The sequence below is a fragment of the Cervus elaphus genome, chromosome 4 (assembly GCF_910594005.1).
Source record: "Cervus elaphus chromosome 4, mCerEla1.1, whole genome shotgun sequence".
Lineage (NCBI taxonomy): Eukaryota > Metazoa > Chordata > Mammalia > Artiodactyla > Cervidae > Cervus > Cervus elaphus.
The window spans coordinates 9,842,629-9,869,241 of record NC_057818.1 but is presented as its reverse complement, the minus strand read 5'-3'; the positions used below and the strand labels follow the sequence as shown (position 1 = coordinate 9,869,241).

Genomic DNA, 26,613 nt, shown 5'->3' with positions numbered 1-26,613 from the left:
GGAGAACCGTCCCGCTGGGCTGGTTTCGGAACGAGTCTCCACCCGGGTCCTCCGGCCCGCTGCCGTGCCCATCTCCACCGCACCCTGGTGGCACCTGCGAGCCTCGGCTGCCGGCAGGCAGCCTCCCTCCTCTGTGCCCTGCCCTCCCCACCAACGCCAGGCCTGGTGCCCCAGATTCAGAGGAAAGGGCCTGGGACCCCTCCCTCCCCTGGGGCCGCGGGTCCCTGCTCAGGCAGCACTGGTCCCCCCAGGAACTTTCAGGGAAAAAGCCCAACTCTGCAGAGTGAGGGTGAACGTGTGAGTCTGTTCGACAACAGATCCTTTATCTCCGAGTGTCGGCAGTGAGCGCCCTGACACTGCTACACTCCCCCGCTCCGCTGACCCACTTCCCTCCAGCATAGGCCACGGAGGACGCTCCCTGCCTTGACTAGGTGTGCTGGGGGTGGGGGTGGGGGGATGCTTGAAGCAAGTTCAGGAATTCTCTTAAGGGCACATAGGAATGCTGTGCTCCCGTGTTCCGCTGACACCCAGACTTCAACTGCAGGGGGAAATCCTGTGCAAAGGTCCTGGGGCACATGGGAAGGTGCTGCCCATAGCCAAGGAAGTTGGACGGGTGGACCTCAAAAACCATCGTCACAAGAAAAATGATGCCAAGGAAGGTTTAGTATCCAGAATAAAAGCAGATCGACTGAGTGGGAACTGGCCCTACTTCATGGTGACCTGGAGCAAGTCACTTCTCTCCACTGGGCCACGTGTTCTCAGCTGTAAATGGGGGTGGTCATGCCAGAACCCGCCCTCAGAGTGGTATGGGCTAAATATGACCACAGAGGTACAGGGCTTAGCGGGGGCCCAGAACAGAAGCAGCCCTCAATACACATGTATTACTATCGACGCTGATGAGTCCGCCAGCCTCTTTCAGCCACACGACACGAGTGCCTCACTAGAGAACCTGAGCTTCCGCTCCCTGGTTCTGACCAGCACTGAACGCGGGCCCCTGCCGGGCACCCCACTAGGTGCCGGGGACACGGAGACGGGTCAGACTCTGCAGCGGTTCTCAGGCAGCCGGAAGCTTGCTGGGGTGACAGATGCAATGAATCAAATAGAGTGGTGCACGTGACGAGCAGGTCTCATGAGGATAAGAGAGGCTGAGGAGTCCCACGGAGGAAGGACTCGATCCGGGCAGGCCTGGGAGGTTTCACACCCATGTGAGCTGGCCCCGGAAGGAGGAAAGAAAGGGGATCTCTGGCCGTGGGCCTGGCATCCTCAAAGGTCTCGGAGTGCACAAGACCATGAGCTCTTTGGGCAACGGCAAAAGGTTGCTTGTGGCTGGAGCAGAGGGTGCCTGGTAAGGAACTGGCAGGGGATGAAAATGAAAAGATTGAGTTTGGGCCAAATTTGGCCTCCTCTGCCAGGAAAAAAAGGAGCTGAACTTTGTCCTGTGAATGACAGAAGGGTTTTAAGCACCACTCATAAAGTTACTCAACCCTGGAGACTGGGAGCACACACACACACACAGTCCTGGCCCCGTGTGCACACACACACCCTACACACACACACACCCCCTATGCGCACACACACATCCTATATACACACACACACACACACAGAGTCCTCCCCATGCACTGGACCCAGAGCAGAAATAGGAGCTCCCAGGCACCAAGGGCTTTCCTGGTGGCTCAGATGGTAAAAAAACCGCCTGCAAAAAAAAAAAATTAAAAAAAAAAAACCGCCTGCAATGTGGGAGACTGGGATTCAATCCTTGGGTTGGGAAGATCCCCTGGAGAAGGAAATGGCAACCCACTCCAGTATTCTTGCCTCGGAAATCCCATGGACAGAGGAGACTGGTGGGCTACTGTCCACAGGGTCGCAGAGAGCCCGACATGACTGAGCGACTAAAACTTTCACTTTCACTTCAGGCACCAAGATACAGCCAAAAGGACGCGTTGTGAGAACCACGTAGAGAATTGGGAGGCCGGCTTCAAGCTGTTCGGAGGAGGAAATATTCATAAGCAAGAGGTTTCCTACATGCGCGCCCACCCACATGTGCACATGCACTTTCTGAAGACAAGGTAATTCAACGTGATGCCTTTGCAGGTCAGGGCGACCACATGCAGCAGCAGAGACTTTACAATAAAAAGTTTTTCCCTTGCACAAATTTCCAGCCTGATCCTCATTAAAAAACAAAGCTTCCTCCCTTCTCCATCACCCACATTTAAAAGGGGAGTGTGAGTGTGTCTGCAGGAACTCAGAGCTAGGGTACAGGACTGGAATGGTGGGGGGCCCCAGGCCGGATGGAATGATGTGGGGGGGGGGGCTTAACCACATGGACCTCACACTTGGTCACTCCTTTCCTCCCTCTCCTGAGCTGATGAGATGCTTTCCACGGAGAATGGTTACCCTGAGGGGGCTCAATCACAAGGAAGATTTCTTGTGGCAGGTGGGTGCAATGAAGATAATGCTCACGCTCCTTAAAACAGTGGCACTATCCTCGGTAGGACAGACCTTTGCCCCTTCAAGACGGCCCCTACCAGCAATGAGCTCAGTAAACCCTCTTCTTCAGAGAGAAAGTAGAAGTTGAAATGGAAGGGACCTCACAGAGCAGACTGGAGGGAGTCAATTTTTAAAAAATGAACTCAAACTCAATTATTTCCTCGGAAGGAGAGACTGCCTGAGCCAAATAAAGATTTACATTTGCCTCAGAGAATTAAGCCCCATCTCCGCTAGGCTCGACACAGGAGCCAGGCGCTGTTCCAAGGGGTGTGTGTGTGTGTGTGTGTGTGTGTGCCCGGTCACTAAGTTGTGTACAGCTCTTTGCGACCACATGGACTGTAGTCCGCCAGGCTCCTCTGTCCATGGGATTTCCAGGCAAGAGTACTGGAGTGGGCTGCCATTTCCCCCTCGAGGGGATCTTGGTGACGCAGGGATGGAACCGGAGCCTCCCGAGTCTCCCGCACGGGCAGGCGGGTTCTTCATCTCTGTGCCACCCAGGAAGCCCACATTCTGAGACGGCAGCTGGTTGCATCCTCGCCACCGCCCTCAGTGAGGAGGCTGAGCAGGGAAGTGACGTGTGCGAGGCCGCAGAGCCGAAGCCAGCGTGTGCACCCAGGACACCTGGCTCTCACCCCCGGCCCAGCCCTCCCATCCCGGCACCCCAGGCCCTCTCGCTCCGCTGGGACAAGGCCGGGCTGCACGCACACTTCGCAGGGCCTACGAGGACGCAGTGGCGTCCTGAGCGGCCCTGAACTGTGACGTGGGGCTGGCCGGCCAACGCGGTCTTAGCAACAGGCAGCAATCTATGGGGGTGGACGTGATTGTTTCCAAATGTTCTCCTGGGGCCAGCGGAGAGGACTCTCTGGCTGTCATGTGGCCTTGGCTGTGACCGGGGGTGGGGCGGGGGGTCATCATGCTCAGGGCAAAGACGGCCGCGAGGCCTGGTGCCAGGTGCCACGCTGTGCCATCTCGGGACCAGATGGCTTACAGATTCCCCGAACCCGGCCCAGCCTGCCTATCGGATGGGTACACTGAGGCCCAGAGAGGAGAAGCAACTTCTCCAAAGCCACACAGCAAGCACAAGGCAGAACCAGGAGAGACCCAGAGGTCCCGTGACGCCTCTGCCCGCCCCACCTCACAGATTCCCAGTCGTGGATGCTCTCTGGAAGGCACTTTGAATGTACCTTTCACTAGGCCTTGGACTGAAAATCCACAGCCCCTGCAAAGAGGCAGGACACAAGTGAGCCGATACATTTTCTGCTCCTTTGTAGTATAACGTTCCTCCTTTGTTCTACCATGCCAGGGATGGTGTCATGGACTTAATGTGTTTGTCCCCAAAACCCCTACACTGAAGCCCTAACCCCCAGTGTGGTGGTGGTGAGAAGCAGGACCTTCGGCAGGCCATCAGGTATAGACGAGTCACGAGGGTGGCCCCCCACGATGGGATCAGCATCCTCACACGACGAGAAAGAGACCAGAGCGCCCTCGCTCAGCCGTGTCAGGACCGGGCAGAAGGGCATGGGGCTGGAGGAAATGCCGTTTATGGAAGGGGACAGCAGAAAGGAACAGTGAGAAAGGGCTACAGCTAGCAGGACCAGTGGTCAGGTGATGAGCCCAAAACAACTAAAGGAGAGACTCACTTTGGGTTGGCTAAAGAGCTTCTTTGGGAGTTTTCCCAGAACGTCTTTTGGGGGAAAATCTGAACAAACTCTTTGCCAACGCAATAAAATGAAACAGACATTCTATTTCCACTGAAAGTATATGAAACAGGTATCTGTTCTCCATCTTTTGTGGCAGCAGCAGGGTCTTGCCCCTGAAGATGGCCCCCACTCCTGAAGTGCCCCCAGTTTTGTTTTGTTTTGTTTTTCACATAAACCCCAAACAATTTGCAATTGGCAATTTGCAGTTCCTGTTTCTTTTAAGACCTCCACAAGGCCATCTGGTTATTATGGCTTTTTCTCACTCTTTGATAGCCATCACAATAACTATTGTTTCACCGAGACTTTCTTAAGCATTCCCATTTGGCTTTCATAAAAACAAACACTCTCCTTTCATATTCACATCAAGTAAATTGGGTAATTATGGTAAAACCTATAGCCAGCATAATCAGGCCGGGGAACAAACACACCGGCTCCTGCAAACACACTACGTCATTTGCCAGGAGAAAAGCTTGGAGGCTTCCCGGAGCATTACCCTATCAGGGGTGCACCAGCCACAGAGGAGGGGTCGTCACCACTGCCAATCTGTTAAGCAAGGCTTCTGACATTTACACTCAGGAGTCCAGTTAGCACACAGTTCACGAGGCTCTACTGGACGAACACGGACACATCCCCACAGTCTTAGGAGGAGGAGAGGCAAACTGAAGATGTGCACATACAATCGGACTCCTCTTATGTTTATATACTCTCTACGGAACTACCTGTTTAGATGTAAACCTACAGAAAACACTGGGAGGATGGGATGTGGGAACAGGAATGGGACTGCTGGCAGGGGGAGGGGAACATTACTCTTTTCTGTAAGGTGTTGTCTTTCAAAAGGATTTACCTCTAAAAGACATGATTGGATTTTTTTTAACAACAAGATTTAACAGAAAACTACAGCGCATTAGACAAATAAGCCCAGAGCCTAATATGAAAGCAGGTTAGAAAAAAAATAAAATAACACTCAAAATAAGAAACATTCAACTGGCTTCAAAGAAACAGCTGTCTGCCTCGTCGGGGTGAGAAAGTGAATGGGGTGGTCAGCGACATTCCCCGGCCAGAGGTCCTCAACGGGCAGGACTAGTAACAGTCGGCGGATTCATCAAACCAGAGGGTTCGGACCAGACACAAGGTCACTGGTGGCGCTCGGCGACCAACACGACCCTTGATTTGTTCCTCCGTTTAGCTGGATATGCTGTACGTCTGACAAGTCCACCGAGAAGCGGCGCTCAAAGGGAGCTTTCAAGGCGGCAGAGATTTTTCTGTGAGTTAGACAACCACTGTCAGCCTCCTTCACTGCAAACGTGTTTCCATCCTTCACCCCCAGTGATCTGTGTGGGCCCCTCGTTCACGTGAGGCACCGCATTCGGAGCTGCGGGCCGGCCGTGAACCTGGAGCTTGTATCTCGGCACAGAGGGACCCAAAACTATGGACAAACTATTCCAGGAGAACGGTGTTCGCAGTATAAAGCCCATGAGGATAACGACCTAGCCTATACCCGGGGGTTGGGGGAGGGCATCCTGAAGGGCCCCTGGGGAGGGGCCCCTGAAGCTGAGAACTGGAGGGGAAAGGGGTGGGAACACTCAACTGGCTTCAGAGAAGGAGCTGTCCGCCTTTCAGTGGGGGTGAGAAGGTGAAAGGCGTGGTCAGCGGCATTCACGGGCCAGAGACTGGTGAGAACCGGGGGGTGGGGGGAGTGAAGGTGGGGGAGAGACTCAGTCTTTGCAGAGAGGTCAGAGTGCACCCGGGCGGTCAGCAGGCTGGCCTGGCTGAGCAGAGGACCCCTTGGCTGCGGCCGGGGAAGTGAACTCCACAGCCTGTGAACAGTGGGAAGAGATGGGTCTGAATGGCAGCATGCGGAGCCGTGACGCTCAGGTCAGGAACTATGCAGGTTTTCCCGAAACGCACTGGGGGACCCTGAGCAGGGTTCCTGAGTGGGAGGGTGGCATTTCACCACGCATGTGCCGTCCTTGTCCAGCCGAGCACTGATTTTGCAGCCTGCGCTGCCAGCACGGCCCTCTTTTTCTTCCATCACTTTCTTCCATCACCCTGGGCCTTGCCACGGTGCGTGTTGGGCCCCCGAGGACAGCGGGGCCCTTTGCAGCTGACCCCGCCTGTCGTGGTCAAGGATGCCTGGTTTAAGCCCGCTCACGGGGCTGCAGAAATCCTCAGACCACCAGGCTTAAGGAAACATTCCCACAGTTTTTCTCGGTGCAGCAGAGACGCCTGCTCAGAAGGTCCCTGCTGCAAAGCAAGAGTTTCTTCCTCGCAGGCAGCTACACCCAACTGTTCTGCTGCAGGGGTCCTGCGTCACGACGGGGATCTCCCCAGCTAATAGGATGTTCGAGTGAACCGGAGAAATCTGGGCCGCCTGAATTCAGGGCAATCGCGTCCCATCTGTGTGTGCTCTTCCTCTGCTCTATCTAATCAAATTTCCTGTGTGCATGAATATAAATACTGTTGTTCTGACCCGTGATGATCTGGTAAACAGACTGACTGTATCGACTTTGATAGATTACGGTTTCCAAAAACAGAGGGACACTATTACTTTTATTTTAATTGAAAATGGACACAATTTCCAGTGGATATGGATAAAACTAATGATCTTAGAAGAAGTCAACTTGCCGTGGGGGGGCGGGGGGAAACCAGACGACTTGTATCATCATCCGAGATCATGACCGTCTTAGTTGGAGATGGCACAACTGTTTGCCTTTTCTCTGTTTCCTCGGAACGAGGCTAGCCCAGCACATTCTTCTGGGTACGCTGAGCTTCAGCGGGACTTGGCTCAAATTGGCAGGGGATAGGTCACCACCCCAAAATTACCGAAACCGAAAGAAATCCACAGGATCAAGACCAGACCAAGAAAATCTTATAAAACGGTAATCAAATCAACTTCCTTCCAAAACCAGGCTCTTCTTAAATTGCAGTTATCAACTTACTCCATTTATGAAGTAAGAACATGGAGACACATGCTAGCCTCCAGCAAATCCTCTGAAAAAAACTCCAGCCAACCCACTGCACATTTGCTAATGATGATGAAACTGGTTTTGACCGTTTCTACTTGGTCCCGACAACCCCCCACAGGCAGACAGGGAATATTCTCTCAGTGTTCACGGCGCTCAGGCTCCTGGAAGCAGGAAAGCCCATCGCTGACTCCCTGCGTGTCTTTACTCCACGAGTTCCAGGGGCAGGTCAGAGTGTGGGGGTCAGGGAGGAAATTCTGAGAACCAGACCACCCCGACCCCACACCTGCTCCTTGCGGACACCTGATGTAGGGGAAGTCACCTCACCCACCGAGCCTCAGTTTTCCCATCTGAAAATGGGCACAATGACAGTTCCCGCCTCCTAGGGTGGATACAGGGAGGCAGGAAAACGTGTCACATGCTTATTCAGTCCTGGGTCCGGCACAGGGCAACCCCTGACAAAGGTCAAGTATTACCGTTCCTCACGTTCTAATGCTTATTTCCTAATTGACTAAAACAGTTTGTAGTACTGTGTTTATTAAACCAGATCACAGCTGTAACACTCATGTTTCCTGTGATATTTTCATGGTAGTGTCTAGGCTGAATTAACTTCAGTAAAACAGCAGTAACAGCTTTAAAAGAATGCTGTTTGTTGATCAGTCGCTAAGTTGCCTCTGACGCTTTGTGAAACCGTGGATGGCAGCCCGCCAGGCTCCTCTGTCCATGGGATTTCCCAGGCAAGAATACTGGAATATTTAATTTAAGAATACTTTCAAATTAAGTGAATGAGATAAATACTAATGTTGGATGGTTACAGATGAAGCAGGTTCAACAGGAAATTAAGACAGTATCGTTACAAAGCAACCACTCTGAATAAATTAACCATCTTTTAAAAGTTATTACTGCTCGATCCAGAACACCTGGTCTCTTGCCCGTGACGCACGCAACTCCCACACTCGTCCTGCGCTCCTCTGGGAATCCTCCTCCCTCTTCTCATAGACCTCTGCCCTGTGCTCCCTCCGCATAGCTCTCACCACCCCGGGGTCTCGCTGTCACCAAGAACACAGGTCGCTTCCGTAATCGAGGAGCTGTTTCTGGAACACCTGTGTCCGCCACCGCTGAACGTTCACGGAACTCCTGATCTGGCCGTATCTAGCCAGCTTTATTTCTTGGGGCCCCCCCAACACCCCGGGCCAGCTGGCATTCCCGCATGCCCCCTGAAAGGCAGGCCAGTGGAGCCCGAGTCTGCGGGCCAGCTCTGTCCCCGAGGGCTCTGGTAAGCTGCTCGCATAAATCACACAAACATCACGTATGCGAAAGTCGCCAGACGAGACAGTCCATGCTGGATGCACCAGGGTAAAGCTCCAGGACAGGCAAGACTAGTGAGTGCTAATGAAGGTCAGGAGAGCAGTTACCTTGGGGTTGCGGACACAGGCTAGCCTGTTTCTTGATTTGAGGGCTGGTTACAGAGCTGTTTAGTTGGCAAAAATTCACTGAACTGTACAGTATATGTGAACATTTCTGAATGTATATTTCAATAACATTTGCCCCCCAGAAAGAAAAGCAATGGATGACAATCTGTGCCTCAGTTTCACCATCTGTAAAATGGGCGGGACTAGGGAGGGAACCAGACCTACTGGAGAGGCCTCTGCCGGTGCAGCTCCTCCTTCGCCTTCCTGTCCTAAATGCTACCTACCTCACCTGGAGGTCGTGAACTAGGTGCCCATCCTGAAGTCAGTTCTAGAGCTTTATTTAAGACGAATGATGAAGTTTTGGAGACTGGAAGCAGAGCAATGTAAACATACTTAGCACCATGAAACTACACACTTTAAGACAGTTAAGATGACAAATTTTACACTGCATTTTACCACAATCAGGGAGGGGCTAGGATGAACTATAAGGGAATACCCTAATTCTGAAGATCCATTTTTTTTTTTTGAAGATCCATCTTTAATACCCCAGAGGTAAAGACTGGAGGGAAAGGCACCAGGTTGTACCCTAGGGATTCTATGTTTCAAAGCTCTTGCCTTAGGCATGGGAAAACGAATTAACAGCTGTAGCTGTTAAAAGAAAAAACAGGGTACAAATTTGTATGTCTTTGGAAAAGTACATTAAAATAGGCACGGATTTAGACAAAGAGCAGGAAATAAGAGTCACAGACAAACAGCATTTACTGTTCTGGGGAGCAGAAATCCTGATGATTTTCTACTTTTCAACACTCCGAATATTTTACGTTCATATTTCTTGATTATAAAACTACATGAAAATAACCAACCCTTTGTGCCTCAGGGTCTAGTTCCTCCCCTTCGTAAAATGTCTTTTTCAGCCCGGTTCTTTTTTTGTTTTTTAATCTCTATGGATTCCTGCATCTCTAAGAGACATCACTGCCACTCTTCTCCACGTGGAAATGGGTTTCAGCCTTTTTCCTGCTGAGCGGAAATCCAGGCTCAGAATCCTTCTCAAGACAGTGTCCAGGGCAATGCCACCCAGACAGACATGCCCGGCATCTCTAATCACACTCGCCCCCCCTTCTCTTCCCCGACCGTTTCCTGGAGACTGTCCTCACCCCCTGGCGTGAGTGCAGGATGGGGCGCTGACACCTACCCTTGTCCCCACGTCTCGGTTCTCAGCAGAGGTGACGGGAGACTCAACAGCCACACCTGTGTGGGCGGCCTCTCCGCTGACGCCACCGCTCTGACTCTCAGCTCTGTTCCAAAGCCAGACCAGGGACCTCTTTTCAAACCAAGGAACTGCCCAGCACAGGTTCCTCCAGAGCCTGACGCAAGGGGCTTCCGCCGATGGTTAATACTGACATCAGCCCCCATTCCAGAGTCCAGGCATTCCGAGGGGACGCACCTCTGCCCACGGGCAAGACGGCGACTTCGGCAACAAGGATGGGGAGCGCTTCCAAGTGCCTCTGGCTGCCACCCTGCAAAGGGGCTCGAGGAAGCAGCCATCTCACGGGCGGGCCTCTCCTGAGTGCACTGTGAAGGCAACCAGCATCCACCTGAGCACAAACGTCTGACACTGCCCTGTGGCCCCTGGGGGTGGGAGGGGTGCTCTGCGTCCCGGCCCACAAGCTCAGCCTGCACAGGGACCCTGTGGGCCCAGAAGGGCCCGGGACGCTGCAGACACACGGCCCCTCGTCACGCAGGCTCTCTGCGCCCCTGGGGGGCACGGCTCTGGGGGAGACACGGATGGACCTGGAGTGCCTGCAGCTCACAGGAATGTTCGAGAGCGTGACTTCTCATCACCCTAAGGGCCTGTCAGCCCCTTCAGAGTGTGGGGCCGCCTCAATAACGTACTGGCTCGAGGAAAGCGAGGTGGACGTCAGGGTCAAACGCTGGCCACTGGGAGTGTCCTTTAGAGTCAAGGACACGCGACTACAGTGCATTTACCGCGGATTCTGCCCAGAGGTGAGAGGTGTGAGAAGTCCCTTACTTCTTAAAGAAGTAAGAATGTACCTTACAGAAAGTCAATTACACTGATGGGAATAAAAATAACTGTACTATTATTAATAGATTAAGGGCTTTTGTGTGCCAGGCATGGTACTATGAAATGCACATCTGCTCTCATTCTTGTTAGTAACTTTACATGGCAGATACTTATGGCTACTTCTGTTTACGGGAGACAGGACTAACTAAGGCTTCCGGGGGAAAAAAGAATCTCAGTGCTATACTGTGAGTAAGAGTGACGATAATTTAAGAAGCACAAGAAGGCATCATGAGACAAGGCCGACGAGGAGGTTAAATACACTGGAAATAACACGCATGTGAGATTTGGAGCGCCCAATCAGCTGGGAGATTTTGGGAAAGTTACTTGACCTGTCCATGCCTTGGTTCCTTCATCTTTAAAAAATGAAGGTGTTTAACTCTACACCACTATGAATCTACAATAAACAAAACAGCACAGCGTTGGAGCAAGGACAGTAAATCAGCAGGAACTAACAGAAAGCCTGAAAGAGGAGAGACTCGAGCACATATTTGAAATTTTTAGTATATGATATAGTGATATTTTAAAGCAGTGGAAAAGGGAACATTATTCAGTGAATAATACTAGACAGTCAGTGAACTATTTGGAACATCAGTATGCCCTGCCTCACACCAAAAGTTAATTCTAGATTAATTTTACAGTTATATGTTACAAAAAAATGGGGAACGTCTGCTCAATCTTGAAATCCGGAAGAACTTTGATAAACCACTAAGACAAGTCATTAACAAGCCATGAATAAAGGCACTGAGATCCAACCACCAAAAACTGTGAAACATCTACATATCAATAAATACCGCATATGAAATTAAGAAGCCAGAGGAAAAGTAGAAAAAGCTAACAACTATTACATATTTGATTTGAAAAAAGATTAGTGATTTTTTTATATTAAAAATGAAAACCCTTATAAACAGCCTTTCTTATTAAAAAAAGAGGCATATTCTCCAATTACAAATAAAATATATAAGAATCTAAACAATGCACAAAAGAAAGGCAGATAGCTGATGAACTCATGGAGTAAGGGGAGAGAATGAGGTTCAAGGTGGCCAATCTTCACGAAGGCACCGTGTGAGGTTCATGCTCCTTCAAAGAGTTCAGAGTTCACTATAATCAGGCATGTGTGGCCTGGCCTGTGTGGTCAAAAGGGTGCATTCCTGAAAGTCCTGGCCACGAGACACAGCTGACCGCAGGCTGCCCAGGACGTGCCCAGGTGCAGGAACCCTGAGACAGGAGCCCCAGTCCCGGTCTGGTGGGGACATGCAGGCCCACGAAAGGGGGGCATCAGAGTTGTGAAAAGAGCTTCCATGGGGCCCCTCTTCTCTGCCTGGAATCAGACGGGCGGGGCGGGGGGGTAGGAAAATGCTAGTCTCCAGGATGTTCCCCTCCCTCTGGCTCCCAGAGGACGCCCGAGATGCTCACGGTCGATGGACAAAGGGAGAACGAAGGGGGTCTCCCTGCTTCCAGACCAGTGCTCCTTGCTGTCCTGCTCGCACGCAGCCCCTGCTCAGCCTCTACGGAGACGTCAGCTGCAGCCCCTCGATTTTAAAGGTAAAGCACAGAATACTTAATACATAAATATTGTCACTCAGCGAGTGTCTATAGTTTTAGGAACGCCAACCACATACTTAGTAGGCTGACTTCACTCCAATGAGTAAAGTGAGGATCTGCAAAGTCAAATGGATTCATTCATTCACTTAAAAGGTATTTATCCGGCATCGACAGGCACAGAGCCCTGTTCTAAATGCTGGGAATAGAGCAGTTGGGAGGGAGGGGAAGGAGAGGAGATAAAATTCTAGCAGGAAGAGAAAATAAACAAAATAACAAAGGCACAGCCTGTTAGATTATGGTAAGCACTAAGGAGAGAGAATAAGGTAGAGAACGAGAAATAAAACACTGCGGTGGTGGGGTGGGCTGTCAACATTTCAGATTGGTAGCCAAGGAAACTTGACTGGGCGACTTCAGAGTAAAGATCAAAAGGAAGTGAGGCAGTGGGCAGTGTGGCTACTTAGGCAGACACAGACCAAGGGCCCAGCCAGGGTAGAGGCCTCCAGGGTCATCGCCGGGCGTGTCCCAGGAGGCAGCCCGGGTCGGTCCCAGGGTGAGCGACGAGGTGAGCTCACAGGCCACGCTGCCTCTGCTGGCCGCCCGGGAGGCCGCGTGGCGAGCCCAAGGTCACATGATGAATCATTGAGATACCAGCCAGACGCCGATGGCACTCCGAGAAGGGGGTCACCCCGCCTCCACCCTCCTTCAGGGGCTGGTGGCCAGAAGCCATGGGCCCTGTCGATTCCCCCACCCCAGCCCACCCCGTGGCGTGGGGTCCCAGAGCATCGCCTGGCCCCGGGGACGCTTCTTCTGACTCAGTCACTGGACACGCCCAGGGGCCTCCTTGCACCTGCAGGGCTGAGCAGGACAGACAGCCCTGGTCACTGGGGAAGTGCAGGGCTACTTGTGGGATTTTTTTTTTTCCAAACGAGTTGACGACGGTCAGCGTTCTTGAAGACCATCACGTGTCTGCAGTGGCCTCTTGTGGGAGCATGCACACGCATGCATTCACAACACGCTTCTCCCCAGCGCACATCTCAGCGCGAACACCCTGTGTTTGCCTTCTCTGCCATCTAATTATGAAGTTGCCCGCAGTTAACAGGAAGACAGGCGGGGCAGGGCAGACTCTTGAGTCTGGAGACTGCAGTTTAGGAGCCAGCTCGCACATGTGAAGTGCGTGACCTTGGATCCGAACTTCCTTCGCTGTCCTGGCCTCAGTTTCCTCATCTGTGAAGTGGACCTCGCCAGGTTACTGTGAAGACCACAGACACGGTAAGGAAAGCACCCGCCGCTGTGCCTGACAGCGTCGGAGAGCCAGGAAATGGAAGCCATCAAATCACAGTATGGTTCTGGAACCACTTGCAGTGCAACCGTTTCCTTGTAGAGGACAAACCAGATCCACGTAAGCAAATTTATGAGCCATTTCTAAATACAAACGGCAACAGAGGTGAGATAATCAACAACTAGCCCCAACCAGTAATTTTCAACAGAAATGAATGTTTCTTCGTCAATAATCTGTTGGCTTTTTTTTTTCTTTCCTGGCTGTGGCACAGTTTGAATCAGCTGGTCTGGGAAAAGCCACAGCGTGGTTTGACCTCTTTAAATCAGCTAGCCTGTGAGGAGAGGGAGCGATTCTTAAACCCAGTGAACTCAGTTCTCCAAGCAAAGGTCGGACAGCTAACCTGTGCTTGACTGTATCTGCAAAGGCCCTGCCTCCAAATAAGGTTATGCTCCCAGGTGCCGGAGGCGAAGACTTGAACAGACCTGCTTCGGGGACACAGTTCAACCGAAAGCGGTGACGACGGTATTGGCGTAAGCTGACCTCAGCCAGCGGTGAACATCCGAAGTTCAGTAGTGGAAGGGGTGCAGGCCGTCAGCGGGTAAAGGTGCTGGGTGTCAGGTTTGGCTTTCTCCATTATTAACCCTGAGGTGTCGGGATAAAACATTTACTGCAGGGGGCGCACCACTAAACAAGGTAATGGATGTAAAGGGCGGGGGGTGCACCGCTGAACAAGGTGACGATGTGAAGGGCGGGGGGTGCACCCCTGAACAAGGTGACGGATGGGAAGGCGGCTGGCATGCGGCCCACCTAGAGCTGCCGCCCTCGGTGGTGATGGGAAGAGGCTCCCGGCTCCGTCGCTGGTGACGCTGACATCCTGCCAGGGACACAGACGTCTGGGGGTAGCAGCCACACAGGCACGGCTCGGGGAGAGCCGTGGGAGGGGGGCGGGGCGGGAGAGGATCTGCTCTGCTTCCCGGGGAGGGAGGCTTTTGTGAGCGGGAGACGCAAGAGGACGGACTGTCAGGGTGTCAGCAGCAGAGGGTGCGGCTGGGGGAGTCGCTGAGTCAGACGGGCTGCACCCGTCCCACAAGAGAGGATACTCCCACCCAGAGAGATCTGTTTGACTTCAGGAAAGTACAGGTTACAGTGATACTCACTAAACACCGCACCTCCCGCTCAGCAGACGGAAGGATGAGTAACAGGACGCCCAGCAAGGCCCCCATGGGGTTTGCCACTGTCCCTGCGATGTTCCCCCTGGAGCAGGGCCCTGCTCACCTTGCATTTGCCTGGGACGATGTGTTATCAGAATCCCCCTAGAAACAGGCTCGAAAGGCAGAATATATCAGGAGCAGCGAGTCTTCCTTGATCCTAAAGGAGGTGAATCTCCCCCTGGACTTGAGTGGAACCACAATCTACCAACCAAGAACACAGGATGGAAGAGGGACTCACTCTCTAAGAACATTTCCAGGTAATGGTGATGACCTCACCCTCCGCCAGGGTTAGGCCAAAAAGTCCTGCCCCCCACCCTTAACCCAGACCTTTGTACAAAGGTTTTCAGACGAGCCCGCACTTCACCAGCGCATCAGGTTCCTAAGGCTGCTGCAACGCATGAGTATAACCCCGTGCGCTAAAACACCACAAACGCGTCCTCTGACAGGTCTGGAGGTCAGAAGTCCCAAACAGGTCTCACTGGGCCAAAACCCACAGTGTCAGCAGGGCTGCGGTCCTTCTAGAGGCCTGAGCGGAGAGACTGCCTCCTGGTCCTCCCAGCCTCTCAAGGTGCCCAGTCCCTGGTCCTGGGGCCCCACCATCCGTCATCAAGGCTGGCAACAGCACCCCCTCACCTGTGCTCTGCCCTCACGGCCTCCTCCTCTGACCTGTCTCTCCTGCCTGCCCTTCTCCTAAGGGACCCCTGTGGCTGCAGGGAGCCCATCTGGGTAACCTGGGATGATTTCCCATCGCAAGATCCTTGACTCGATCACATCTCAGCAGCCCTCCTGCCATGGCAGGTCACCCAGTTGCAGTTCTGGGGGATGAGGCTGCGGACATCCTTGGGGTGGGGGCAGCGGTCTGTCCTACCACCCCTTGGTAAAACTTCCCCAGCACCCCTTTGGGACCGTGAGGTCCCGACTAATCTGCCTGTGACCCTGTCAGCTCTGTCCCCCACCTGACCTCACAAGGGGTGACCTGAGGTCCACTCCGGGCCCCAGGCTCTGTCCCTCCACCAGGGAAGCCAGATGCCCACTCTCTCCATCACCCTCCCTCCCCGGGCCCATCTCAAGACACTGTGAAGATGAAGCTTCAACCCCGTGACCTCCAGGGAGCTCCTCCTGGTGCTGCTTACCTGGCCTCCACACCCTGTTTCTTCCCGCTTTCTGACCCCACTGTACATGTCACACCCCTCCAACAGGAGTGTACCCCCCGCCCCGTGCTACTGGGGGGACCTCGGCCCATTCATCCAGGTCGAGCCCGAGGCCTGTCTTACAGAGGATATCCAGTCAGTGCTGGGCGGAGGCATGGATGGGTAGATGGGATGGATGGACAGGCAGACAGATGCAAGGACAGAGGGAGGGAGGGAGGGAGACTGTGGCCGCGCCTGGCACAAAAGTACACACTCAATAAACATTTGTTGAGAGAAAGCCAGGAGGGAGGGAGAAAGAGAGGAAACGACATGAAGTGGGGGCACCACTGATGTTGGGAGAACTCAGCTACGCAGCAGCCAACGTAAGGAAGAAACTCAAGACGCGGGCATCTCGGTGCCGAGTCCGAGAGCTCACTAGTGAATGGGCGGCCCTGACACCGTCAGCTAGAACCTGCAAAAGGTCAGTCAACTAGTCTAAGTTCCTGTGCTGACTCATAAGCGCACCTGTCTGGGACCAGCGGAAGGTGTCTGGACCTCCTCTGGCCCAGAAACCCGCTCGGGCCCCCCCCCTGCCCTATGCCACCATAACTGGATGTGCAGGCACAGTTCTAAGCTCTCCTCGCCTCACTCAGGCCCCACCCCTGTGTACATCCAGCTTTATTAAATGCTACCCAGGACCTGCCAGTGTCTTGTGGGGGTGGGGGTGGGGCTGGGGGGTGGATCACAGGACGAAGGGCAGCCTGGGCCCTGTCCATTCACAATGAGGAGCTGCGTCTTCACATCAAGGCCAGGCATGCACCAGTTTCAACCACTTGCCTTAAAAAGACGATTTTTCTGTGAAGTTGCTGCATGAGTATGTATGGTGTTTTTCTGGGATTTTTACTATTCAAAATTTCAAACGTAAAGAAAAGCTGCATACTGCTCTATACCCGTGAGAATGGCGAGAATTTAAAAGACTCACAGTAATAAATACAGGCATGGAGGTGAAGCAACTGGAAACTTCCTACACTGTTCCTGGGAGGTAAGCTGGTACAACCACCGTGGAAAACGGCTTGGCACCAGCTACGAAGGTTGACTCTATGCATACCCTGTGACTCCAGCTCATTCTCATCTCTAAGCCAACAGAACTTCACGCACAAATCCCCAAGCGGCATGTGCAAGCGTTCCTGAGAATGGACACAACCCAAATGCCCACCGCCAGTAGAATGGCACTGTCGTAAGACGAAACACGATCTGGCAACAAAAGCGAACAACTCACAAGGGAACCCGACTGTACTGAACTATGGTTATCAAGACACTCCTTAAAACCTGTGGTAGAGCAACAGGAAAAGACAACTTCTTTACTGCATTAAATAACAAGCTCTAGCCAAGGGTCTGATAACTACCGTGACTCTGGAGTAATGACAAAGGTAATAAGACTCCAAGATGGTCTGTAACGGCGGGAATGGGCCTGGAAACCAGGCTGTCTGCTGGTGGCCGGGTCCCAGTCACAGCCAACAGCACCGCAGGCGGGCAGCCCTGAAGAAAACACTGTGAGTCAGCCACAGCCCAGCGACAGCAAAGCTGTTTCTTCACGTCCAGGTTCACAGATACCCTGAACTCTATCCACGGGCCTGAGGATAAGAACTGGAAACTGGAGGTTTTCTTTTTGTCCCCTTTATTCTATTCCTGGTGATAAAATGCTCCCTGAACCCACATGTACACACGAAGAAAGTGACAGCTGAAAGGGGGTCTCAGACACTTGCACACGCACATGCACAGCGGAGCTACTTCCATTAGCAGAAAGGTGCAAACAACCCACAAGTCCACTGACGGATGAATGGATGAACACTGTGGTGTGCGCGTGCACACGTGCGTACACACACACACGAATATCATTCAGCCTTAAAAAGGAAATTCTGACACGCTACAACATGGGTGAACATCGCGGACATTATGCTAAGTGACGTCAGGCAGACACAAAAATACAAATACTGTTTGATTCCACTCGCGTGAGGGGCCTAGAGGACACGGATTCATAGAGACAGAAAGGAAAACGCGGTCACAGGGACCTGGGGCTGGGAGAACATGGAGTCAGGGTGTATGGGGACAGGGCTTCCTGAACCGGAAGATGCAAGTCAGGCTCCGGAGACGGACAGTAGCAATGGCCACACAACGAGGTGAAGGTACTTAACGCCACTCAACTGCAAGCTTACAAACGGCTAAAACGGTAAGCTTTGTGTTATGTATATTTGACCATGATCATTTTGTGGCTCAGCTGGTAAAGAATCCGTCTGCAATGAGGGAGACCTGGGTTCGATCCCTGGGTTGGGAAGATCCCCTGGAGAATGGAACGGCTACCCACGCCAGCATCCTGGCCTGGAGAATCCCATGGACTGTATAGTCCGTGGGGTTGCAGAGTCGGACATGACTGAACGACTTCCACTTTCATAAATAAGTAAATAAACTCCCTGAACATGGAAGGCACTGGCTTTCTGAGGACAGGAACTGCCTCCCCGTGGCTGGGGGTCAGACGCCATATGTGCCTGGGCTTGCGAGCTGCTGGGCCACCCTGGGCAGGTTGCTTCACCGCTCTGGTCTCAGTTTCCACCTCCGAAGGAGGGCCGCGGGCACAAGGGCAGCTGTGACGTGTCAGGCACGGGTGCCAGGCCGGCAGGGCGGCAGGCATGCCGTTGTGTGGAGACTGCCATGACCCCGCGGGGTTAGTAGCACCACGCCTGCCCTGACAGGGGACTCAGCTAACTTGCCCAAGGTCGCCGGCAAGGCCGGGCTGACGGAGGAGCCCAGGTCCAGCTGCGGTCATCTGCCTGCTGCTTGTTTACCGTCTCTCCCGCCGGGCAGCAGGCTCCAGTGCGACAGACCCCGTGTCTGTTCCGTTGGCCACATGGTCCCCAGGGCCGCACACAGAAGGCTCAGTAAATACCTGCCCAGCGACTGGAAGAATCCAGTTCTGTCTGGCCCCAAAACTGGCTTCCCTATGAAGTGCGGGACGGTGGCGGCCACGGGGCCGGGGCGCTCCGGTCTCCGTGCAGAGCCGCGATTGCTGCCATTGTTCAGTCGCCCAGTCGTGTCCAACTCTTTGTGACCCCTTGGACTGCAACAAGCCCCCTTCACTACCTCCCAGAGTTTATTCAAACTCATGTCCATTGAGTGGGTTATGCCACCCAACCATCTCATCCTCTGTTGTCCCCTTCTCCTCCTGCCTTCAATCATTCCCAGCATCAGGGTCTTTTCCAATGAGTCAGCTCTTAGCATCAGGTGGCCAAAGTATTGGAGTTTCAGCTTCAACATCAGTCCTTCCAATGAACACCCAGGACTGATCTCCTTTAGGTTGGACTGGTTGGATCTCCTTGCGGTCCAAGGGACTCTCAAGAGTCTTCTCCAACACCACAGTTCAAAAGCATCAATTCTTTGGTGCTCAGCCTTCTTTATGGTCCAACTCTCACATCCACACACGACCACTGGAAAAACCATAGCCTTGAGTAGAAGGACCTTTGCTGGCAAAGTAATGTCTCTGCTTTTTTAATACGCTGTGATACCCTCTAGCAGAGGTGGGGCTGGAGTCAGCCACAGTGAGAGGGACAGAAAAAAAAAGGGGGAGGTCTGTCTCCCTTCCAGGGCCGCACCCGCACTGCGACGGCCCAGGCACGCCTCGAGAGGACACCAATGACTCGGGCCAGCCCTTGGGCTTCTGTTGCACGTGAGGGGGACGCTTGTGGTTCAATGGGGCCCTGCCGCCGAGAGAGCCAGGATGCGAGCTCAGCCCTGTGGCCACGCTCCCTGGATGAGGAGGCTGCGCCTGAGCAAGAAGGTCAGGGTTCCCCGACGGCAACTCAGCACAAGAGGCAGCCCGGGGCGGCCCGCGGCCCAGGCACCCCAGGCTGCCTCTGCCACCCCGAGGCCGAGGGCACCCAACCCGGGGACGAGGGTGGCCGGGGAGGCGGGCGCTGGGCCCCCTACTGCCAAGAGCACGTCAGTGGGTTTCCTGTGCAGACGGCGTTCTGGGCCACAGTGCTCTGTGGGCAAAGGGAGGGGGCGGCAGTGGCCTAAATCAGCCGAGGCAGCTGGGCTGGGTGACTCGGGGACCTGGGGTCCTTGCCTCTAGGCCGGGCACCAGGCAGGCGTGAGGTGCGAGAGGGACGCCCTGCCTTTGGGGTCCCACCAGGATGGGCGCTGCTGGGGGGTTATGCAGCCCACCTTGTAGCCAGGTGACCATAGGCAAAGACAGATAGATAAGACGGGGTGAATCTGCACAAGAGGGCAAGCGCACAGCCCCTGTGCAGCAGGGAAATGAAGAACTAAACTGCAACCAACAGCCGCAGACCCCAAACCCGGGAGCAGATGGCGCAGAGGGGAAAAGGCAAGCTGGAGGCACCTTTTAAGAGCATACATGAAGCAACGCTACATACTGTTTACGGTTCCTTACGGTTACATAAGTGTGCCAAAGTACTGAACATCTTACGGAAAGATCTACACCAGATTTACAATAAAGGGTACCTGGAGGCAGGTGCTGAGCCAGAGGTCAAGGTAATTAATTATCATTTTTCCAGGGGTGTTTTATTCCTTTTACTCATATCAAAGAGGATATATAATATAAACAGTGGTCAGTCTGGGTGACAGAAATGTGGTTTTTACTATTAGTCCTTGATGCTCTTTGTTTGATTATTGGCTAATCTGAAACTCATCCGGGTATCAGTGTGTGGTCAAATAATGAATCTTCCTGATCGTATGTGTCCTAAATTGTATTTTTAATTCTCAAAATTCAAAAAGAAAAGATCTCCCAGAGCACAGAGTGCTCCTTCAAAGTGCTCACGAGACTGTAGTTCTTCCAACAAGAACCCAGAGTTGGGGTGGACAGCACGCCTCTGACCTCTCAAGGAGCTCAGGGTGTCCAGCGGCAGAGGCAGCCTCACCGAGCCCCCCAGCCCTCCGCCTGCAGTCCAGGGGTGCCCACCTGGATGGCGCCCCTGCTGGCAGGGGCCCCTCCGCCAATCATGCTCCAGCAGACCCGGTGACGGCACCAGCCACCAATCGGAGTGCTGGCCGGCGTGAGCGAACCATGTTGCCACGCCAGGCTGACGGGCTGTCAGCTGGAGGCAGACGCTTCCTTCCTCTCGGGGCGCCTTCATCAAGGTGCATGTGCAATTTATGGACGCGCTGCCCAGCGCTGAAACAGGCGGCCCCCATGCCTGCCCACGCCGAGCTCCCAAATTTCAGATTTCCTCTTGCATCGTAACGGTGCCCCTTGAATCCTGCTTACTCACTCTGCCTCCCTCATCTCCAGATAAAAAAGAGGTGACATTCTGCGAGCTATGTCTGTGTCATCCGCTCGCCCTTCTATGGAGAAATCCTAGCTGCAAGATTCAGACACCAGAGGGGGAGAGAAATACTCAGGATACCGTCTTCCTTGCCCTGGGGCTCGACAACCCAAATGACCCCCCACAGTGTGGTCGTGCTGAAATCTGGGTGCAAGGTGCTGAGGGAGTTTTCCAAACCGTCTAGTTTCTCCTGAAAACCAAGGCAGACTTGGGTGGGAAATAACTCACTGCAGGGAGCCACCAGGAGGGGCTTATCAGCTCCCCTACAGGCCCCACCTGCTACGCTCTGGGTGAGCAGAAAGCCCCCTCCCCAGCGGAAGGGCCCCAGACAGCGAGCACCCTCCCTTCTGGAAGCAGAAACCCCCCGGCACAACCCTGTCTTTCCAAGAAGCAGCAGTGGCGTTTCGGGGAGGCGGTGACCTCAGCAGTAACCATTTTGCAGAGCTGAGCGGCAGTGGGGGCAGTCCGTGCTGTGCTGCTTGGGGGGCGGTGAATGCGGAGCCACCGGTTAACTAAAACCTCTGCTGTCTTCCTGCCGCTGCCGACCATCACCATAGGAACCACATCCTGCTGCTACCATGGCAACCGCACAGTACCATCCACTCAGCAAGCAATGATGCAGAGGCCACTCAGGAAGGCTTGCTTACACAGGGCCCTGGGGCTGACGGTCCTGCGGTCCACAGTCACGGGGGCCGGGAAGCAGCAGAAGCCTTCTGAAATGACTAGCCTGGGAGTTAAAAGCCCTCCTCCTGCTCCTCAGGAACTAATGTGCCCCCCAAATTAAATCCTTTCTAAAGTACCTTCCTGTTCCTGAGCTGCAGAAATTTCCAGAGCAAAACACCTGAGACAGGAACTTCACAGGTGCCTCGTTCCACACCTGGCCACGGTGCAAACGGAGACAACAGCAAGCCGGGTCACCCAGGGGCTTCCAGGGTGAGACCCCAGGCTCCCTGCAGCAGCCTCTACGGCAGACCGGCGCCAGGAGAGGCCCTTTCAAAAGCAGCGCCTGCTTTCATCCTCACAACCCTGCTCATCAACTGAACGTCCCATTTCCTAGCCACGTTTTACAGAGGAATGAGGCTCAGAGAGGCTCAGGGACCCGCGTACGGTCACGCAGCACATTGGGCAGTCCTGTCTGGATCTGACTCTCCCGCCCTGAGAGAGTCTGGTCACCTTTATCACCTCCAATGCCATGTTCAGTGAATCAGACCCTACTTAATAACAGCAGCTAATGGATGAATTTTAGCAAGTATTATCTTCAATAAACATTCACAGCTACCCCATAGCGATTGCTTACTGTGTGCTAGGCCTTGTGCTAGATACTTTACACGGGGCAGCTGACGAGTCCATGAGGCAGAAATGACTACTGAAGAGGAAAGTGAGGTGCAGAGAGGTGCATGACTTGTCTGAGGGGATCACAGACAGCAAGCCAGAGGAAGACCTGGGCTTCAAACTCAGCCAGCTAGACTCCAGAGCCGGGCCCTCAGCCACCCGCTCCCCAGTGACACCAGCAGCTGAAACGCAAGCACGGATCCAGCCACCCAGCCACCCTCCCAAGGTCCCCACGCTCGGGCCTGCACCTGTCACCCCAGACACGGGTGAAAAGACCCTGCCTGGCCTCGCAGGAGCATGTGGGTCACGGCCCACGGCTGGGTCCCTGGCGCCCTTCCACGCATCCTAATGACAGCCCACTCCAGGGGGTCACGGCTTCAGCGCTCCCTCTTCATCCTGAGGCAACGATTTCAGAAGCCACTTCCCATTCACTGCAGTCCAGGGAGAGAGAGCCCCCAAGGCCAAGGGCATGAAGGGAGGAAAGGAGAGTCTAGCCGGTCCCTGCAGCTCACAAAGGTTATTTCCATGCTGCATAGATTCGGAGAGCCATATGAAACTGCCTTATGAGAGGGTAAAAGTGGCCGAATGCTGGCAATTTCATAAGGTTCGTCTCAGTATCTGAGCCTCACCACACACCCACTTCACAGATGAGGAAACTGAGGCTCAGTGAGGTTACGTGACCTGTCTTAACAGGTCACTAAGATGGGAAGCAGGGGCTCCAGAAGTGGAGCCAGGTCTGTCTGGCCTCAAAGTCCTTTTCCTCCACTGAGCCCTGCTGTCTCCCCAAGTGCCCCAGGGGCTGGGAAGCCAGGCGAGGGTGGGACTGAGTGGGAAGACAGACCAGAGGAACCACCTGCTGTGCCGCATAAGATCTGACGCAGGGGGCCAGCGGCTAGGACTTTCTCTAGGGATCCAAGCTCGCTCTCAAATGGACACAGGTGAGACCAGCGATTACAGGGATTTCATCTCACTTTTTAGATCAGCATCAATTGACACAGAACATAGACCCTGATGCTGGGAAGGAGTGAAGGCAGGAGGAGAAGGGGACGACAGAGGATGAGATGGCTGGATGGCATCACTGACTCAATGCACACAAGTTTGAGCGAGCTCCAGGAGACGGTGAAGGACAGGGAGGCCTGGCGTGCTGCAGTCCGTGGGGTCGCAGAGTCACACACGACTGAGCGACGGAACCACAGCACAGGAAGCAGCAGGGCAGTTACTGAGTCGCTAAGAGCCCAGCTGGCCAGCGAGTAAGGGAGGGTGCTAACGCCCACTGCACACGCTGGCCGGGAAGTAAACGCCATTCTGGGAGCCGCGAGCCCAGCACTGCGCCTGGGACGCGGGCAGGCGGGGCGCCGAACCCGTACTTCTCCTGTGCACGGCTGGCCTCTGGACCGCTCGCCAAGCTGGACGGGGGCGGCCCAGCCCGGTCCCGTGGGGGACTTCAGGAGAAGGCCTTTCCCAAGCCTGTGCCCTCCTCTTTCCCTGAAAGAACCGGCATTTCCTGTGTTCCATCCACGAGAAAGCCACTGTTTTCATTCACAACCCTGACACCTCTCTCCTCTTCCCCAAGTCCACGGTGTCAGGGGCCCAGAGGACACACAGTGGGCCAGAGCAGAGGAGTCCTTCGCAGATGGCCAGTCACGCTTTCAAAAATGACCCCAGATTTCTCTGTGCTCGGCGACCTTCTGACCAAAGAGAGCGCCAGACAGGAAATGGAGGGGTGAGAAGATCCACTGGCTTTAGCCACGGGGGTTTCCAAGGTGACTCGGGAGACAGCATCCCGTCCACTGCAGCCCTCCAGAGGGTGGCACGTCCTCCGAGAGCGGCATCACCCGTTCCGCCTCCACAGCGTGCGAGTGTGTGCACACGTGTGCTCAGAGACACACCCGCACACACACACACGCACGCACACACTCAGGGCTAACCACGGTGCAGTGAGGGGAGGGGACACTCGAAGCCAACACTTTTCATTTACTTTGCTGGCAAAGAAATTCCACAGACCCACTGGCACCCATTTTCCTAGAAAATCCAACAAGTACAAGAGGTTCCCATTGTTGGGGTGGGAGGTCAAGGTTGAAAACATGTTTTAACCCAACTTTGTGCCATGGCTGCACCTTCCAAGTCTCCAGGGAAGATCTAACTAACTCTAAAATGGCATTCCCATAGGATGGGACTGCTTCCGACACATTCCCAAAAGAGTCAAGGCTGTTCCTTGTTTCTTCTGGAGAAGATGTTCCCAAGCTCCCCCCATTGTTTGTGGGGGTACTCCAAGGATAAGATACACTAGCTTAAATGTAGGGCTGTCCTTCCCTTGACAGACCACTACTTATTTTACAGTTACGCAGCTGACAAGTGAATGTGATGTCATCATAAAAACTCGAACAACCAAGAAATATGAAAAGCGAAAAACAACAAAGACAATTTTACCTGCATTCAATCCCACTGGCTTCCCCAGAGATAATCCCCTTGGGCCGGTTTAAGGTGCTTCCTTAGAGTCATTTTCTAGGCACTTATGTGCATGTAAAAAAAAAAAAATCTTTTGTCTTATGCTTTGGTGTGACAACGGGTCTCACACAACAGCACGTTCTGGTTATCCTTCCACGGCAAGGCATTTTGGATGGCCCTCATGGCTCTTCACCAGGCATCACAGGCCGCAGAACCAGCGGACTGACGTCTTCTGAGCCCTGCACGTGGTCTCCAGCTTTCTCTCTGCTCCCTCACACGTCCCCGCCATGTCTCTAGACGCGTGAGGGAGCACTTCTTTGGAACAGGCACCTAGATGGTCTGGTACCTGTCACGGGCCCCTGGACTCAGCAGTGCACAGCCAGATCCGGGCCCAGTGTGAGCGCGGGGCGCCCGCCATCCACAGGACACCCAGCCTGGGGAGGCAGGCTAGCTCGTTCTAGGGAGGGCTAGCGCTGGGGCCTGGTGAAGCTTGCCGAGACAGAGGGGCAGAGGGCCTCGGGCTCTGGGGCTGCCTAGCTCTGCCAGCAACCAACTGGGTGGCCATGGGTCACTCCAGGCCTTGGGCTCCAGCTCTGGGAAACAGGAAGGGTAGGATCTGCCTGCAGGGATGCTGGGAAATTCACTGAGACGGTGCCTGGTTCTCAGTGACCCTTGGGCGACCCGTCCGCTGCACTTCCTGTTACTGAAGCAAAGGGTCCCGTTGTGGGACCACGGCAGCCACCTTGGACAGAAGGACAGGAGATATTTAAATGATCAAATGCCTTTGGGTAGAAGTTGTTATTAGGAAGAGATGGTGGGGGAGACGTATTTTTATTGAGTTAGAATAGAAATGTAAACTGCTGATGAGAAAAATTAAGTTCTTTTCCTCAGAGTAACAATGCCGGCACTGACCCAGCGCAGACATGTGCCAAGTGTTATCCTACGGACTTTGCATCTATTAAGGCACTTAATCTTCACAAGCCTAGGAGACAGGAAATATAGTCACGCCTGTTTTACAGATGAGAAGACTGAGGCATTGTTAGAAATGTGCCAAACGAACTTTCCGAGAGACATTTGGAAATGAGCCCACGAGCTTACCATTTGTAGGAGGAGGTGCCAGAACTCGCTTGTAGGCACCCCAGAGCCCATATGCATAAGCACCACGCTGGCACTGACCACTACGGGTGCCCGCAATGTGCCAAGAACAACCAGAAGGGCTCCCCGCTTTGTGGATGAAGACGCGGAGGCTTGGGGAGGTGAGGCCGCCGTGCAGGGTCACCGGCTCACAAGTGGCCGTGCAGCTTGGGGCCCGCGCGGCCTCATTCCTGAGCTGCCCCTGGGCCTGAGGGCTCAGCCTTGCTGCCAGGTTCGGGCTGTGCTGCCCCTTCCGCTCTCCGCACACCGTTTCCGGAGACTTCTCTCAGCCTCATCCACTGGGGGTGGTCACACGGCCCCCTCCTCCCCAGAGGGGAAGCTTTCTTGGTCCTCCTCGCTGCACGCCATCCCTGGATTTAGCTTCATGGGCTGGAACACCTGCCCTCCAACACAAATCCACCCTCAAATAGACCAGGAGTGTCACCGGATTCTAGCCTCTTGTCTAGTAAATACATGAAGTCATTCTCCATAAACAAACATATTATTTCGGTATCACTGGGCATCAACAAAGCTGGCAGCGTTTTCCCTT

The 26,613-nt window shown here is 53.9% G+C and overlaps 1 protein-coding gene and 1 long non-coding RNA gene across 2 annotated transcripts in view; both read right to left on the bottom strand.

Annotated features, from left to right (window-relative positions):
* LOC122691556 (c-Maf inducing protein) overlaps positions 1–26,613 on the bottom strand; it is a 204,687-nt gene that overhangs the window by 122,106 nt on the left and 55,968 nt on the right. The gene's annotated exons all lie outside the window — the stretch shown is intronic.
* On the bottom strand, positions 1,867–16,025 carry LOC122691557. The gene is made up of 3 exons (XR_006340439.1): positions 16,013–16,025; positions 6,343–6,346; positions 1,867–3,648 (listed from the first exon to the last, which is right to left on the bottom strand). It is a non-coding gene; the product is annotated as an uncharacterized LOC122691557 (long non-coding RNA).